This window comes from Balaenoptera physalus, assembly GCF_965194825.1.
Source record: "Balaenoptera physalus genome assembly, chromosome: 20".
Lineage (NCBI taxonomy): Eukaryota > Metazoa > Chordata > Mammalia > Artiodactyla > Balaenopteridae > Balaenoptera > Balaenoptera physalus.
The window spans coordinates 16,364,352-16,383,702 of NC_138901.1; the positions used below are offsets into that span (position 1 = coordinate 16,364,352).

A 19,351-nucleotide genomic window follows, 5' to 3' on the forward strand; every position below is an offset into this window, starting at 1 on the left:
TCAGCTGCTTATTATTCTTTAATCATGTGATTTCTGAAATTCCTTTGAAAGGGACACACAGCTTTTTTGTTCTAATCAGAATCAATTTTAAATATCAAGATCTGAAAGAAGTAGAATATAGAAACCAAATTTTACTCTAGTTTGATATCTTGGAAAAAGGGTAGAGAGCTGAAGGGTTTTGTTCAGACATGAAGAAAGGGTAAAAAAAAAAAAAAAAAAAAAAAAGGGTAGCAATAGGGAAAAAGACACAAAGTGAGGTGCGCTGGGCAGGTGAGAAGGAATGACTCAGACCGTAACCTTCCCTAGGACCGGCCATTTGCTGTCAGCAGGGTAGGGATAACTAGAAGTGTAGGTAGGAAGTATTCTTTGGTTTGTTTAGCCTCTAATTAATGGTTCATGAAGGTTCAGAAGGGCAAACTTTGCTAAATATGTTTAGTGAGTTCTTGCCATGTGTACCGTGTTACTTACCTTGTGTACAGTATTTTCAGTCCTCAACCCTATAAGGTAGATGCTACTGCATTTTACAAAAGAGAAAACCAAGACTCAACTATTAAATGATAGAGCTGGACACTTTTGGCTTTTGTGTATGTTCAAAACCTTTTACTTAGTTTTGGACTTCTCTGGAAGTTTCAGATCATATCTAATGTTAAGTCTCAAGTGTCCTCCCTAGCATTTTGACATTGAGTATCACAGAAGTTCGGGTTTTACAAAGGAAACTTTATTACTAACTGTAGATTTAAATCTATTATATGCTTAGTCCTTTGAAGGGGCTTTTACGTGTATCCTGCCTCTGTACTTTTCACACTGAAACTGAAAGCGGTATCCCTTTCTTGAGTAACTAGAATTTGCTTTAAAGTAGGAAATTTTAAGTCCTTGATTTTCCTTCCATTCTTACTTTTTTTTTTTTATTACCAATTTCCCTTAACACAAGGATTCTTTTTATTCAACACCCTCAAAATGGAATTTTCAATTTGAGGCTAAAAGCTATATTTGAGAAGAAAATTCAAATGCATAATGCATCACTGGAGTTGGAATAAGAAAAAGAGTAAGTAACAGTGGGAGCAAAGAAGAACAATGAAGTAGAATTAAGGTTTCTAATCATGTATTTTTAAAAAGCACTAGACTGATATCTAGGGAATGTAGACTTTGCCCGTTAGTTGCTGTGTGACCCTGAACAATTAAACTTTTTTTCTCATCAATACAAAGAATATCAGATCTACCCTTCTTATCCCACAGAGGACTGAGGATCATATGTGTTAAAGCATGGAAGTGCTTTGTCAAACTAAAGCACTGTACAAATACACAGTGGTATTATCAGGGTGGAGGTGATGTTATAGAAACATCACAAATAGAAACACATAGATACACATATACTATATACTATACATATAATCTGACATTTTATATCCTGCAACCCCTGAACGAGAACTTACAGCTATACTGGCATAACTATCTGCAAATCACCCCAAATAACATGTAGTCTGAGGTGTCAGATTTTTCTCAATACTTTGTGAGTTAATACATCACTGGGCAAGGTGCTACACAAGAATAAAAATTCATCAGTTCTTAGTTTCCTAATAATGAAGAGACTTGATTGGGTAAAGGGATTTCTTTGTATATAACAGCACTCCTTAAACTTATGCCAGTTTGCAGCCCTTATACCAGTCGATGCTATAAATCTGTGCCCATAATCATTTGCATATCTTGAAAAATGCTAGCATTTATCTGCTTTTTATTTAGGATTTATGGATCACTTTGATATAAGAATAATCTCATTTCATCTTTACAGCCTTATAAGGTAAGGCGTGTATTACCTGTTTTATACAAGAGGAAACTAAGTCTTAGAGAAACCAAAGCATTTGCAAAAAGAGGAAAATCTTTCCCAGGAACAGCTTGGCACACATTTGCTTACGTATTTTTGGCCAGGACTGGGTCAAATAATCATCCTTAGCTGCAAGGGATACTTGGTAAATTTTAGAATCTGGTAAAAGGGACTGGGTTTGCCATGACTGGTTTAGATACACTGTGATCTGTGTTTGGACCCAGAGATTTTGTTAGCGAAGAAGGGGGAATGGCTGTTGGCTTAGCAGCCAAGAGCACCTACCACACTGCTGTAGAGAGGGTAACGCTTTTTGTCAGTTGATCCTAAAAACTTAGTGAACTTTCTTATTCTAAGAATTTGTAGGGTTTCTATTTGAGCAGGGAATTCCTGACATTAATTCCTTTTTAATCCTTGTGTAAAATACCTCGTTTCTTTTTTCTTTTTAATTGCTCTGGCTGGGATCACCAATATTGTACTGAGCAGTAGCAGCCATAATATCAAGCACTCATTGTTTTATTCCGAGTCTTAAAGAAAACGCATCTTAATTTTCTCAAACTTTCAACTCGACATAATCTAAAACCACTAATGTGCAATATGTTCCCTTTGTTAATCGCATTGCCAATTCCAACACATCTCTCACTTCAACTACCATTTATAACCACTGATAATTAAGATACCTCCTTTCCATCGCTAGTTTTCAATGGTTTACATCGTGACTGGGTGCTGAAATGTATGTCTGATAAGAAAAAAGCATATTGAGACTCCTAGGGCTGGAAAACAATGGCACTTAACCTGATTACAAATCTGTCCCTCTCCCAAAACAACCATAAAATCAACTAGAACAAAACTGTACATGGTTCATGCCTTCATTATTAAGAGAATACTATAATTTCAAATTACCTGTAAGTAGAGGGGAAATTTTCCAGTAGGGATCCTGCTATCACCATTAGCCTGTGGTCACAGAAAGTGAGGAAAAAGGCTAAATCTCTCCATGGACAGAGCAGAATGGAGTAGAAGACTTATTACAGGAAGCCCAGAATCTTCGGGGGAAAAAAGGAAACAAATGTAAAATACCTAACACAGGTTGGGACTTGGTAGATTATAGCCCTCACTTCAGGGAAAGGTTTGAAAATGTCTGGGACCAGAGTGGCAGCCTCATACAAGCAGTGTTTCTGCAGGAGAATAAGGTATGAAAAAGAGGCATTGAAAGGAAAAAGGGGAAATAAAAGACTGGCAGAAAAGAGAAAGCACATCATTCTTCCCACCCCTACCAGCAAGATGCTGAAACTGCAAAAAAGCTCTCAAACTAGGAATCCTGCCCATGAAATGATTGGGAATAGAGCAAAGCGATCCCCGTCCATACAAAACTATTGCAAAAAGCCAGCAAACGTAAATTAAAGGCTTTCTGCTGATAAAAAAGACTCCCCCAAACAACTGCAAAGCTAAAGAAAAATATCCTTTTAAAAGCATATGAGGAAGTGAAATGTCACCTTAAATTGGAAAAAAAAAATTAACAAAAAGCATTGATAAATTTGACTACATTAAAAACATTTTGCATGACCAAAAAAAAGACAAATGACACACTGGGAAGAAATATTTGCCTGTATGTCACAGATAAAGGGATAATTCCCCTAATGTGTAAAAAAATAATTTTTTTAATTTTGAGAGAGGGAAAGACATGAACAACACAATACACGAAAAGATTTTTAAAATGCCCCTTAAACATGAAAAGTTCAAATTCACTCAGTAAGATACATGCAAATTAAAACTACATAGAGATACAGAGACTTCCCTGGTGGTCCAGTGAGTAAGACTCCGCGCTCCCAATGCAGGGGGCCCGGGTTCAGTCCCTGGTCAGGGAACTAGATCCCGCATGCATGCAGCAACTAACAGTTTGCATGCCGCAACTAAGAAGCCCGCATGCCACAACGAAGATCTGGCGTAGCCAAAATAAATAAATATTAAAAAAAAAAAAACTACATAGAGATACAATTTCTCACCGAACAGATGGGTAAAAATTCAAAACTTGACAATATTCAGTTGGAGTTGGAGGCATGTCACAAGGACACAGGAGCCAACTTGACTGGCCAAACTTGATAGATTTGATCCTCCCAAAATCAAGTACAATAATGCTATTGGAGAAAATAGGAATTCATGAGCCCATATCAATAATTAATAAAATAAATAAAGAGCAAAGAAAGGAGGAAAGGTAGGGCATACAGTCTGCTGTAACAAAAATATCAGACTGGGTGGCTTGAACAACATTCTCACAGTTCTGGAGGTTGTGGAGTCCAAGATCAAGGTGCTAGCAGATTCGGTGTCTGATGAAGGCCCACTTCCTGGTTCATAAATGGTGGTCTTCTAGGTATGTCCTCACATGGCAGAAGAGGAAAGGGACCTCTCTAGGGTCTCTTCTATACGTGAACTAATTCCTTTCATGAGGGTTCTGCCCTCATGCCCTAATCACTTCCTAAGGCCCCACCTCTTAATACCATCACATTGGGGGTTAGTATCTCAACACATGAATTTTGAGAGGACATAAACATTCAGTCCACTAGATTCTCCCTCTTTCCCCCCAAAATTCATGTCCTTCTCACTTGCAAAATACATTTATTCCATCCCAACAGCCCAAAAGTCTAAACTGGTTCTGGCATCAACTCCAAAGTCTCATCCAAATATCATCTAAATCAGATATGGGTGAGACCTGAGGTACAGTTCATCCTTTTTTTTTTTTTTTAACTTTTTTATTTTTGATGTGGACCATTTTTAAAGTCTCTATTGAATTTGTTACAACATTGCTTCTGTACTATGCCTTGGCTTTTTAGCTGAGAGGCATGTGAGATCCCAGCTCCCTGACCAGGGATTGAACCCGCACCCCCTGCATTGGAAGGCGAAATCTCAACCACTGGACCTCCAGGGAAGTCCCAAGGTACAATTCATCTTGAGGCAGATTCCTCTCCATCTGTGAACCTGTGAAACCAAACAAGTTATGTGTTTCCAAGATACAATACTGAGACAGGCATAGGACAGACATTCTCATTCCAAAAGGGAGAAACAGGAAAAAAGAAAGGAGTGATATGTCCCAAGTAAGTCCAAAACTTAATGGGGCAAATTTCATTAGACCTTAAGGCTTGAGAATAATCCCCTTTGGCTCCATGTTCTGCCTTCTGGACCCACTGGGTTCGCAATGTCAGGCCCATGGCCGAAGATTGTAGATCCAGAGGCAATGCTGGACTCATTCTGTAACCATTATACAGTAGAGATTGAATCAGGCAAGAATCAACAATGAATGCTAAATCTAGTGGGAGATTTGGATGAGAAGTACTATATTTGCGTGGTTTTAAATTGTCTCCCCATATACATCTTATTAATTGCAAAGGAGAAAAAAGAATTAGTATTGGAGAAATTAGACAACACCTCTACTGGATAGCCAAAATTACATCACTAATGAAAGACAGACTATTATTTTGTGCCTCCAGATGGGATATCCTGAGAGAGACACAACCTCAGCTATACAGTATTCCAGCCAAGAATGCATAACTTAAGTTTAAAAAAAGGAAACATTGAACAAATACAAAATAAAGAATATTCTATGTTAAAAACAAATACAAAGCATCGGAGTGGGGCAATACACTCTTCAAGAATGTTAATGTCATAAAAGTTGTCTGTGGAAATATTCCAAATTAAAGGAGGTTGAAGACATGACAATTGAATACCTGACTGTAGACTGGATCCTGTCTTGGAGAGAAAAAAAGGCTATAAAGAACATCACTAAGTCAGCTGACTAGTTTGGAATATGGATGGTAGATTAAAGTATTATAAATTTATGAACTGTAAATGTATGTGCTGTTGTTATGTAAGAGAATATTCCTATTTTTAGGAAATAACCACTGAAGTATTTAAGTGGTAAAGGACCATGATATTTAAAATTTACCCATGAAAGTTTCAGAAAAAGTTTCACATATATAATTCTATACATAGATATATAATTAAATATAAAAACACATGCATATATAAGTATATGTGTATGTACATATTTGTATACATATATATATATATATACACATATATACATATAAAGAGAGAGAGGAGAGCAAATAAGGTAAATAATAAGAGGTGAATCTGTGTAAAGAGTATTCTCTGTATTATTTTTAGTTTTGCAACTCTTGAAAGTTTGAAATTATTTCCAAATAAGTTTTTTTGACCATGTAGTCTTTGTTCTTTACTCTGTAACTGTGGTAAATGACACTGCTAGATTTTTTAGATTCCAACTATCCTGCATATGTGGTATAAACACTCCTAAGATAGGTATGATGTTTTCCTTTTTAAAAAATGTATTTTTACTTTTTTAATTTATTTTTTATTGAAGTATAGTTGATTTACAATGTGTTAATTTCTGCTGCACAGCAAAGTGACTCAGTTATACACATATATACATTCTTTCTTATATTCTTTTTCATTAGGGTTTATCCCAGGATATTGAATGTAGTTCCCTGTGCTATACGGTAGGACCTTGTTGTTTATCCATTCTACATGTAATAGTTTGCATCTACTAACCCCAAACTCCGGGTCCATCCCTCCCCCTTGGTAACCACAAGCCTGTTCTCTATGTCTGTGAGTCTCTTTCTGTTTCATAGATAGGTTCACTTGTGACATATTTTAGATTCCACATATAAGTGATATCATATGGTAGTTGTCTTTCTCTTTCTGACTGACTTCACTTAGTATGAGAATCTCTAGTTGCGTCCATGTTGTTGCAAATGGCATTATTTCGTTCTTTTCTTATGGCTGCGCAGTAGTCCATTGTATTCCATTTATTCTTTTTTTTTTTTTTTTTTTTAGGATACAGCCATAATTTTATTACAAAACCATTCTTTTGGCATTAGTTGGTTACAGTGATAGCAAGATACTGTGAGTGTAGCAGAGCAGCTCTAATGTAACAATTGCATTCCCTGCTTTCTGAACCGAAATGTAAGTGACACATATCCTTTACATATGCATTACCTGCAAACATTAACCCTGCAAATCTTGACATACACCGTTTAGGGGGAGTTGATGCTAAGGGGTTGCAGTAAATGTTGAAAGGCTACAGAAGTTCCTTTGGGGACTTCCTGTTTCTTCTCCCTCCCCTGAATTACTCTGCTTAACAAGAATCAAATTACTTAGAACTAGTCTGAATAGCAGCAGCACCCAAGGAGCATCACACTGAGTTCATGTTAAAAAGCAGTACCTGGGTAATGTACGTTTTACACCACAGGCAAAGGGAATGATCGCTCTGGTTTTTAACTCCTGCATTAGAGTCTCTTAGAAAAATAAAAGCATCCCATCAAGTCTTCTAGATGGTGTTATTGCTGTACATTTGTAGATGGGTCACTTTCTGTGCTGTGTTTGCTTTGAAGGGATCTTCCAATATATCTCCAATATTCCTTTCTTATAGTGTCCTTTTCTTTAGCTAGGATTTCACATAACTCTAATGCTTTACTAAGAATGTCCTCCTTGTTGTCGCATTGGTTTTCTAGCATGTCTTCATAGATGTCCACGAGAAAGGCAATTAGGGGGAACTGTGACTTGGTTGTAAATCAAGTAAATGATTTAACAGGTTGGGATACTTGGAAAGACCACGATCCTGCAAAATCCCTTTCAAATAGTTGCATGCACTTTCATTATGTGGTACTAGTTTGATCGTTTCCAGAGTGTACTGGACCTCTCTCTTCAATACAGCACGATCATTGTAGCCCGTGGTGCTAGAAATTACGAACTATCTTTGGGTCCAGACAGTTATTTCTCACATCCTCTTTGAGAAGTTGGTCTACATACTGCAGCTCATTATCACAAAAGTTAAAGTCCTGAATAACCCATTGTCGATGTTGCCAGGTGTGATAATTCTTTGCATCCTGATTAAGAATATCAGCAATAAACTTAAGCTCCTGAGATGGGTCTCTCAGCCATTCCACGAGCACTCGCCTGTGCTGCCAAACTTGATAGTTTTGGGGGCTGTTCCTCAATTATTGCCGTGATGTAGTTCATTTCCTCATGTAGATCCTTTTGAAGTGACTTTAAGAGAACTGTCCGAAAATACCACACTGTGTAATTGGTTGCATTTAACTCGATAGCATCTCTGGTTAGTTTAAAAGCCCGTTCACTTCTCTCGTCACGCTGCAGGACAGTCCGGAAATAATCATAAACATCTTGAAATTTTTCACTATAAATGATCTGGACCGCTGCATTGGGGCCATCATTCTGCAGCACTGGATCTCTATCAGCCCCTTCTGCCCTGTCCCTGTACAGGACATAGGTGGGCGAGTCCAGGCTCAGGAACCCTTCGTCCATAGGGGACGCCGCCGCCTCTTCCTGCGGCGGCTGGGGCGGCGAGGGATGCGGCTGGGGCGGCTGCGTGTCGGGCTGACCAGGCTCCCCGCCCTGCGCAGCCGCCCCGAAGCTGTCGGCGGCCGCCATCTCTCCTCTGCCCGCAGCGGAGGAGGCGGCGGAGGCCCCGCCCCTATTCCATTTATTCTTATCAAAGGCAGACATTCCTATGGTTTGAATAGTGAAAAAGGTTTTCACACTTGTAAAAAAGAGCAGTCTCTTCCCCAGAGGGAATCACTTTCATCTCCTTTACCAGATTCTCTTAGTATTTATCTGTATTCTCCGAATGCAACGTTTGATTTTTCAATTTTAGGAGTTATCTACTGACTGCCACTGAGGAGAATGAAGATTTATATTTCCTACATCGTTTCTCCCTACATAAATAATCTTCCTAGTCTGCCTTCAATATAATTATAATTGTGGCCAGAGCAATATTCAAGGTTTACAATTTCATCACTTTTTAAACCCTGTTCACAACTGAGCCAATATAACACTGTGATTTTCTTCCCTGTACAACTTTTTTGTTTTCCCTAGATTATTTGCCTTGTTTCTCATTGTTAACTTTTAAATACTTATAATTAATTCAACTCCAAACTCTTTACCATTTGTCCAAATCTCCTCTCAACATGTTCAACTGTATCAGTTATGCTATCGATTTCATCATCTTGAAGTATCTTCTGTAGCTTTCAGAACTGCTTCTATCTGGACTGGTTGCCTCCTGTTAGTTGCATCCTTAGCTTTCTCTTTACCATCATCCTAGAGATTCCCTTTGCTCTTCCTTTATGATGGTTCTCCTGTTTCCTGTATCCAATGCCTTCCTCTTCATTTATGCCCTCACTTCGGTGGGGCTTCCCAAGAAATGGTTGAAGTGAACTGTCGCAGGCTGAGGTCCCCAGGAAGGAGACTCTGAAACAAAAATTAATGTACAAAGCTTTTATTAGGGAATGTTCTTGGGATCAACATCTACGGAAGAGAAGGAAAGGAAGCAGGTTGAGCAGAGGGAGACGTTGAGCTATGATGAAGTCTCAGTGAGAGCCTCAGCTGACTGGGCAGTTCTGAAGCTAGATATTTTAGGAGTATTGACTCAAGGTTAAACCTGAGACTCTTGGGTTCATAATGTCAAAAGGTAGGCAAAACAAGAGAAGTTACTGAAAGCACCACACTTGTTTAATGCAAATTGACATCCTTTTTCCTTCAGCAAGTTAAGCAGGGAGCAAAACAATAGAGAAGGGCATGGATGAAAGGGACACATAATCTTATCTGAAGATCCAGTCCCTCTCTATCTCAGCCACTGCAGATTCCTAGCCAATAGAGTAAGTCCCCTACATACGAATGAGTTCCATTCCAAGAGCGCATTCGTAAGTCCAATTTGTTTATTAAGTCCAGCGAAGTCAGCCTAGGTACCCAACTAACACAATCAGCTATATAGTACCGTACTGTAATAGGTTTATAATACTTTTCACACAAATAACACATAAAACAAGCAAAAAATAAAGAAAACATTTTAAATCTTACAGTACAGTACCTTGAAAAGTATAGTAGTCCAGTACTGTATGTCTGTGGCCTCTGCTAGCAAAATTTTCTTCCTCCATTCTGCACGAGAAGGTTGGAGCCACCTAACAATCTGGTATGGATGTTGCAGTTTTCTGCAGAAAACTCAACTTGACACCCTCCCATGGGAGTCTGATGCTTTGCTCAATGCTGGAAAACTCTCTGGAGGCCAGGCATTTGTACTAAAACATTGACTAGGGGAGCTGTGGAGTTTCAGTAGCCATGAGTCTTAGCATAGATCCTATGAGTAATTCCATAGGCTTTCTTAGGAACACAAACACCTTGTTTACTCAATTTCCAGGTAAAAACGTATTTTCCACTTTTTAGAAACTTTTCTCAAAAATATATTCAAAAATAAGTTTTACGTAATTATGCTTATGACATTTTTAACGAACATGTTTACAATTTGACAAAATGAGGTGGAAAAAACTCAAAACAAGTTCACTTTTAGGGGAAGGAATAAATATTACAAATATTTATAAACATTGTAGTGGGTGGACATTTAGAGTGGTCCTGAGTTGGGGCAAGGAGACAGGACTTCATACCCCCATGTTGACCAGTCACTGGATGCAGGCTGGCTCAGAAAGGGAAAGTGTCCTTGGATGAAGCAAGTCTTATTCATCCCTGTAAGGGGGTTTTGTATATTTTATTTAACCCCAAAATCCAAAATATCATACGAACATGTAATGAGCATAAACATGAATAAAATATTTTACTTTATTTTCATATTAAGTCTTTGAAATGTGGTATGGGTTTCTTGTTTGTTTGTTTTTTGGCCACACCACATGGCATGTGGGACCTTTTTTCCCCAACCAGGGATCAAACCTGTGCCCCCTGCACTGGAAGTGCAGAGTCTTAACCACTGGACTGCCAGGAAAGTCCTGAAATGTGGTATGTATTTTACACTTATGCCACATTTCAATTTGGACTAACCACACTTGAAGTGCTCAATAGCTACATGTGGCTAGTGGCAACGATAGTGGCCCTAGATAGGTGTGTTATTATATGCACCAGGATCTATGTACAAAATGTTCATTACAGATTTTTTTAAATTACCTAAAAGTATAAATACCCCAAATGTCTATCACCAATAAAATTATAAATAAATGATGGTATAATTCAAATGATGGAATGGTATAAACTAGAATTAGACACAAAAATACAAATGAATTTTACAAACAAAAAAGTAAGAAACAAAACAATACCTATCACTACTTGGCAACCACCATAGTAATAATTGTTTGGGGCCAGAATGATCACTGAATGCTGAAACTAATAGGCAGAAGTTCGATGAGAAACAGGATATGTACATAGTCTCAAAGTCCCTCCCCACAAGACACATTATTTTCGCATCACAATTAACAATTTTTTTTTTTTCTTGGCCACACTGCACAGCTTGTGGGATGTTATTTCCCTGACCACAGATTGAACCTGGGCCCTCAGCAGTGAGAGCAAGGAGTCCTAACCACTGGACCGCCAGGGAATTCCCTACAATTAATAACTTTAGAGTGGGAAATCTCGGCCGAGGCCACCTTAACCACGTGATCAAAATTAACATCAGCGACGGGACAAGTAGATACCATGTGCTTCCTGATAGGATGCATGGAGAAGTATACAGCATCACTTCTGGATATGATATTCCTGCCAAAAATGCATAACCTGAATCTAATTATGAGGAAATACCAGACAAATTCAAACTGAGGGACATTGTACATAGTAAGTAACCTGTAATCTTCAAAAGTGTCAAGGTTATGAAAGACAAAGACTAAAGAACTCTTCCAGATTAAAGGAGACTAAATTGACAAGAAAAGGCAATGTGTGATGCTGGATTGGATCCTGGACCAGAAGTTATTTTTTTTAATGTTCTTTTCCTATAAAGCACATTAGTGAGACAACTGGCAAAATTCAAATAAGGTCAACAGATTAAATAGTAGTGTCAATATTAATTTCTTGATTTTGGTAACTGCGCTATGATAGAAGATAATAGCCTTATTTTTAGGCAAAACAAGTATTTATGGGTAAAGGGACATTATATCTGCAATTTATTCTCCAACAGTTCTGAAAAAAAAAAATCTGTGTGCGTGCGTGTGGAGAGAGAGAGAAAGAAAATTATAACAAACTTTGTAAAATGTTAACATTTGAGGAATCTCAAAGAAGAATGGATGGTAATTCTTTGTATTATTTTTGCAACTTTTCTGTAAGTCTTTATTTCAAGATACAATGTTAAAATAATACATATGGGGCTTCCCTGGTGGCGCAGTGGTTGAGAGTCTGCCTGCCAATGCAGGGGACACGGGTTCGAGCCCTGGTCTGGGAAGATCCCACATGCCGCGGAGCAACCAGGCCCGTGAGCCACAACTACTGAGCCTGCGCGTCTGGAGCCTGTGCTCCGCAACAAGAGAGGCCGCGATAGTGAGAGGCCCGCGCACCGCGATGAAGATTGGCCCCCGCTTGCTGCAACTAGAGAAAGCCCTCATACAGAAACGAAGACCCAACACAGCCAAAAATAAATATAAAAATAAATTTAAAAAAAAAATAATAATAATACATATATAATTCTATTTATATAACAATTTTAAAAGACAAAACTAAACTATGTTTAGGGATACATGCACAGTTGGTGGAAGTATAAAGAAAAGCAAGAAAAGTATTTACTACAAAAGTCATGAGAGTTGTAACCCTAGGAGAGGGGAGTGTACTGTGATCCAGAAGAGTCAAAGGGCCTTTCATGATGCTAATAATGGTGTTGGTTACACAGGTGTTTGCTTTATCACTATCTGTTAAACTGTACATATAATTCTTTTCTGCACATGTATTATATTTCAAATAAATGTTTAAAAAAGAAGAGAATAACCCTGAGGAGACAAAAAATTATAATATATTAAAAAAAAAATTTTTTTTTTTTTCTGGCTGCACCTCGCGCCTTGTGGGATCTTAGTTCCCTGATCAGGGATTGAACCCTCGCACTCGGCAGTGAAAGCACGGAGTCCCAACCACTGGATCACCGGGGAATTCCCCTAAAAATGTTTCTGTTTCAAAATGCTTTGAACATTTAGCAGCTTCAGCAAAACAGGAATTGCCTTAAAATATATGTTATTAATAAAAATATTTTTATTATTTATAAATAATATGTTTATAAATATACCTTTAATTTATAAAATTATTACATTTTAATTTATTAATTTTATAAAATGAATATATTTGTAATATTATGTTATGACTAAGATAAATGTTACGTGTCAATTATATTTCATTTTAAAAAAAGATTTTGGTGAATTGATAATTAGGTTAATTGGTCAGTCAGCTTTTTGTTCATCTAGAGAGTTAACCTAGGACCAGACATGAGTGGGAATAAAAGTCACGGTCATCCAGGAGACCAAAGTAAAAGGCAACTGCAGTGCCAGAGGCATCCGTTACCTTTATTAGGAAGGGGCATAAAGAGAAAACCTGCGTCAAGCACAGCTGAGACAAGACCCCCTAGTCTGACACTGCCCTGTTCAGCTTCTAGAAAACTACATCTTCTTGCAAACCCCAACAAGTCTCTTAGACTAGTTCTGCTCTAAATGGTCCTTGTTCCTCGAACTAGTAGTTCCTTTCTTCAGTTTCTGCCCTGACTCTAACTGGACTTCCCTGAAAATCTGACCTGTGTCTACAACACCTCCCAGGGCAGACTATAGTGGCTATTGATCTTTATTTTTCTGACTTTATTTTTAATGCTGACACACTCCTTTCAAGAATGGTCTGACCCCCAGATCCACAGGCCCTACCTTTTTTCCAGGGGGCTTTCCTCCCAGCTGCCTCCTATCTTAAGTACATCTCAGAATGGCCTAGGTCCCCCTTAGCCACTGATTAGCAATAGACATTTTAGAATGGGGAAGGCATCCAGGATCGCCCTTTGGAAACTCTAGAGTTTCTAACCCAAATTTTAAAAACACAGGCTCCATCCCTAGTGGATCACTCCAGATAAAATAATAACCATATATGCAAATCAAAACTTCAGGACGTATTCCATAGTACATGCCTTTAACAAGACACCAAATAGCTGAAATATGGACTGTTCTTAAAGACATGGGATATTTGAAAAAATAAAATAAAATTTTTAAAAAGATTAAAACAAAAAAACAACAACAAAAAAAGGGATATTTGATGGTCACAGTTGTACGAAGCCACATTTTATTCTCTGCTTCATATCTTTCTCCTTCTGTGCAGATTAAAGAACAATAAAATGAGTGATGAAGCACACAGATCAAGACTGTGATTAGCAACGTATGTGTAAACACACAAAAGAGATCAAGACAAGTTGTACTCGCTTTAGGGGACACTATTTATTAGATGATGAGATTTGTGTGGATGCAGAGAACACTAAAGGAGGGTAGAATTCCCATAGCTTCCCCTGCTGCCCTCCACCTTCGCTCCTCCACCTCCATGCACAGTCTCTTCCTTCTGAGGTTCATGTCATCCAGCCAGGAGACCCGCTTCTCCACCTCAACTCATCATCCATCATTCCAGCCATTCCTCCATGTAAACTTATGGTTTGGTCACCTAGGTTTGTATCTTCCTTTCCTTCATCCTGGCTAGCTTAAACACGTATGCCTCATCTTCCCTCAATTTCTTCAACTCGAATGACCTTCGAATCTATAGCAGCTTCCACCCACGACCATGCAAGGGAACTTGCCAGGCCGTGGACCTGTTCCATCTCTGAAAGTCCCATTCCAGGATTCAGCTCTCTGACCCATAACCTTAACCCTTTCCAACTTTCTTACTTCTTTCCATTGTCCTCAGTTCTTCCATCTTATAGAGGCGAAATCCTATTAATCTTTTTAAAAACCCATCTTTTTTTTTTTTTTTTTTTTTCCCACTGTAACAGCTCCTTTACTTTGCAGTGAAAATTGATTTGTATATTCTTTGCCTCTGAGTCCTTGTGGGATTTTTTTTTTTTAATTCAGACAGAAAGTCACAAAAATTACACTCATCCTCATCAGTTCACTCAGTCACATGTAATTAATTGTTTTTTTTCATCTTGATCTTTTGTTAGCACTTTTATGAGTTCATCAGTTTTTCATCAGAGTTCTGAAAATGCTTATTCATTCAGTTCAGCAGTACAGTCAGTTACCAGACCCATCTTTTTTTTTTAAGGTTTTTTTTTTTTTTTTAATTATCATTTATTTATTTATTTGGCTGTGTTGGGCCTTCGTTTCTGTGCGAGGGCTTCCTCTAGTTGCGGCAAGCGGGGGCCACTCTTCATCGTGGTGCGCGGGCCTCTCACTATCGCGGCCTCTCTTGTTGCGGAGCACAGGCTGCAGACGCGCAGACTCAGTTGTGGCTCATGGGCCTAGTTGCTCCGCGGCATGTGGGATCTTCCCAGACCAGGGCTCGAACCCGTGTCCCCTGAATTAGTAAGCAGATTCTCAACCACTGAGCCACCAGGGAAGCCCTAAGGTTTTTTAAAAACTTATTTATTTTAGTTTTGGCTGCGTTGGGTCTTTGTTGCTGCGTGCAGGCTTTCTCTAGTTGCGGCAAGCGGGGGCCACTCTCTGTCGCAGTGCTCAGGCTTCTCATTGCAGTGGCTTCTCTTGTTGTGGAGCACAGGCTCTGAGTGCACGGGCTTCAATAGTTGTGGCACGTGGGCTCAGTAGTTGTGGCTTGCGGGCTCAGCAGTTGTGGCATGCGGGCTCTAGAGAGCAGGCTCAGTAGTTGTGGTGCACGGGCTTAGTTGCTCCACGGCATGTGGGATCTTCCCGGACCGGGGCTCGAACCCGTGTCCCCCTCGTTGGCAGGCGGATTCTTAACCACTGCACCACCAGGGAAGCCCTAAAAACCCATCCTGATTTTGCTTCCTTCCTAACTAATCTTGGATCTTGCCTTCACGATCATTTAATCCAGGTGGGGTTGGGGGCGGTGTCACAAACTAGAATACAAATTGAGTGATGCAGACCCAGTGTCTTAGTCTGCTCAGGCTGCCATAACAAAATATCATAGACTGGATGGCTTAAACAACAGAAGTGTATTTTCTCACAGTTCCAGAGGCTGGAAAATCCAAGATCAAGATTCTGATAGTGTTTGGTTTCTGGTGAGGACTCTCTTCCTGGCCTGTAGATGGCCACCTTCCTGCTATGTCCTCACATGGCGGGGGAGGGAAATTAAGAGAAAGAGAGAGAGAGGGAGAGAGAGAGGGGGCACTCTGATGTCTCTTCTTTTTTTTGTTTTTGTTTTTGTTTTTTTTGGCCGAGAGGCATGCGGGATCTTAGTTCCCCAACCAGGGATCGAACCATTGCCCCCTGCAATGGAAGCACAGAGTCTTAACCACTGGACCGCCAGGTAAGTCCCAGTGTCTCTTCTTATAAGGACTCTAAACTTATTGGATCAGGGACCTAACTTTATGACCTCATTTAACCTTAATTATTTCCAAAGAGACCCTGTCTCTAAATGCAGTCACCTTGGGGTTTAGGGCTTCAATATGAATTTTGGAGGGACACAATTCAATCCATAGCACCCAGGTATTAAAAATGTTACAGGGGATCGTAGGGACCATGACAAACTAGAGAAGCATAAGCCTGCTCTAGAGCTGCCACTCATCCCCAGAAGATGTTGCCGTATAGCAGAGGTCCCTTACAATAATCATGCCATGGAATGCTTTGACAATCTCACAAGGCCTATGAACCACTTCTTAAAATAACATTTTAAATGCATAAAATATTTTTTAAAATTTTTATTGGAGTAGAGTTGATTTATAATGTTATTAGTTTCTGCTGTACAGCAAAGTGAATCAGTTATACAAATACATATATCCACTCTTTTTTAGATTCTTTTCCCATATAGGCCATTACAGAGCATTGAGTAGAGTTCCCTGTGCTGGTCAATAGGTCCTTATTAGTTATCTATTTTATATATAGTAGTATGTGTATGTCAATCCCAGTCTCCCAATTTATCCCTCCCCTCTAAAATACTTTTAAATAAATACATACATAAAATAAAAGCATGTACACTCAACAAATTCTGAATAGAAGAAAGTTTCCTCAACTCAGTAAAGGGCATCTAATGAAAACCTCACAGCTAACAGCATACTTAGTGGTGAAATACTAACTAAACGTTTTTCTCCTAAAACCAGGAACAAAACAAAGCTGCCCACTCTCACCACTTCTATTCAACATTGTACTGGAATTCCCAGTTAGGGCAATTAACATGAAAGAGAATGAAAAAGCATCCAAGTTGGAAAGGAGGAAGTAAAATTATCTTTATTTGCAGATGACATGGAGGAAATCCTAAAGCTGCTAGAACTAATAAACAAGTTTAGCAACGTGGTAGGATATCAGATCTATATACAAAAATCAATTCTATTTCTATGCACTAGCAATGAACAACCTGAAAATGAAATTAAGAAAACAATTCCATTTACAATAGCAGCAAACAACAACAATGAATCTTAGGGAATAAATTTAACCAAAGAAGTGTTAGATTTATTCGTTGGAGACTACAAAATATCAGCAAAAATGGCAGAGTAGCAAACTCTAAAAGTCTGTCCCTCCACAAAAGCAATGAATAACCTGACAAAAACTGTCAGAATCAACCTCACTGGGACTCTGAAAACGAATCAAAAGTTTACAGCAACCCAGGGAATGAGTAATCAAGAAAAAAACAGCTGGATCTTGGTAAGAGAGTTTTGTGGTATTTTAACTTAGTCTAGCCCCATTTTTCTCTCTCCAGCTCAGCGTTGATCTAGAAGACAACGGCTTGCATTCCCAGTATAAACTCCTAGTACCAAAGGAAGAAGAATGGACCTTATTCTCAAAGAACTGTACTTGTTTGTTTGTTTGTTTTTTATTGGAGTATAACTGATTTAAAATGTTGTGTTAGTTTCTGCTGTACAGCAAAGGGAATCAGTTATACATATACATATATTCACTCCTTTTTTAGATTCCTTTCCCATACAGGCCATTACAGAGTATTGAGTAGAGTTCCCTGTGCTATACAGTAGGTCCTTATTAGTTATCTATTTTATATATAGTAGTGTGTATATGTCAATCCCAATCTCCCAAATTATTCCTCCCCCCCTTCCCCCCTGGTAACCATAAGATTGTTTACTACATGTATAACTCTACTTGGTTGTTTGTTTTGATTGCCCAGTGGCTCCCTGAAGGACTAGCTCAAAGGGCTTGCCTTTATTTCCCTAACTCAGAACTCTCCCAAAGTGGAAGCTGCTACCTAGGAGACATTAGCCAAAAACATTTAAAGGCAAATGGATTAGCTGCTGCCACCCAGGTCAAATGATAACCCAGGTCAAATTGTCTTATTTCAGGTCCTTGTGATTTCTCAACTGGGTTCTGCAGCAGCCTCCTAACTGCTTTCCTGGACTCCAGTCTTATCCTCTCTGAACAATTTTTCATATTGCATCCAGAGTGATTTTTCTAAAAAGTAAATGTGACTGTATTTCTTGAAGGCTTAAACTCCTCAAAAGCTCTCCCTGCAGGCCCCTATGCAAGGATGACGCACAAATTCGCAAAGCGTTCCATATTTTTGAAAAAGAATATATATATGCATAACTGAATCACTTTGCTGTACAGCAGAAACTAACACAACATTGTAAATCAACTATACGTCAATAAAATAAATTTTTTTAAAAAAGTTCTCCATGCCCCCAAGTGTGGAGCATACACCTCTCAGCATAATATTCAAGGCTCTCTGCAGGTTGATCCTACCCCTCATCTTCTCTAGATCAGTGGTTCTCAGAATGTGGCCCTCAGACTGGCCACTCTGGTCAGTAGACCTCACTCCTACCCACTAAATCAGAATCTCCAGGGATGGAGCCCAGGAGGCTCTTTTAACAAGGGTGGTTTCAATGCATATTGAAGTTTGAGACCACTATTCCAGATTAATTAATTTTCTTTCTTGAACGCCATGCTTCAGCCATACTGAACTATCAGTTTCTGGAAAGTGGTTGCTGTCTCTCACCTTCTGGGCTTTGCACATGCTGTTCCCTCCGTTCCCTGCTTGCCCACCTCACGCCCATGCTTCCCTCTATCTCAGCATTTATTCCATTGTAAGGCTTTTGTCTGTTTTTGTTTGTCTTCCCCACTTCCATGTAAACTTTGAAGGCAGGGACACCATCTTAATCATCATTGCATCTTTAGCACCTTGGCAGGTGCTCAATAACTATTTTCTTAATGACTATAGAGATTTAGATGTACAGAAACCTAATTGCTAACAGCAGTCAGCAACCAGCTGCTGGGGTTCATGAGGGACAGCCCAGTGTCTTGTGCTATTACTTAGGAATAAATAGAGTCAACATATACCTACTTGCATTTTACTCCAGTCCTACTGAATATCACCATCCAGTGATCTCTTAACTAAGCTGATGACAGTGGGAAGGGAAGGAAGTGGTAAATATGTGATACTGTGAAGGAAAATCAACACAAGTGAAAGGATGTGAGAGTAGTGCATACAACTCAGGATCTCATCTCTTCTCATATTTTAAACCAGAAGGCCAGAGTCCTAAGGACTGAACAGTAACAGCAATAGCATCAGGCCACCTTTACTGAGCATCTACTCTGTGCAAGGCTTTACCTGTGTTAATATTGACAACAACCCTAGGAGGTAGGTATTATTTTGAGAAAA

The 19,351-nt window shown here is 39.0% G+C and overlaps 1 pseudogene across 1 annotated transcript; it reads right to left on the reverse strand.

The window, feature by feature from the left end:
* Positions 1-225: 225 nt before the first annotated feature.
* On the reverse strand, positions 226-11,972 carry LOC309651039 (protein farnesyltransferase/geranylgeranyltransferase type-1 subunit alpha pseudogene; annotated as a pseudogene). The gene has a single exon. The product of its transcript is annotated as a protein farnesyltransferase/geranylgeranyltransferase type-1 subunit alpha pseudogene (transcript).
* Between the last annotated feature and the right edge of the window lie 7,379 nt (positions 11,973-19,351).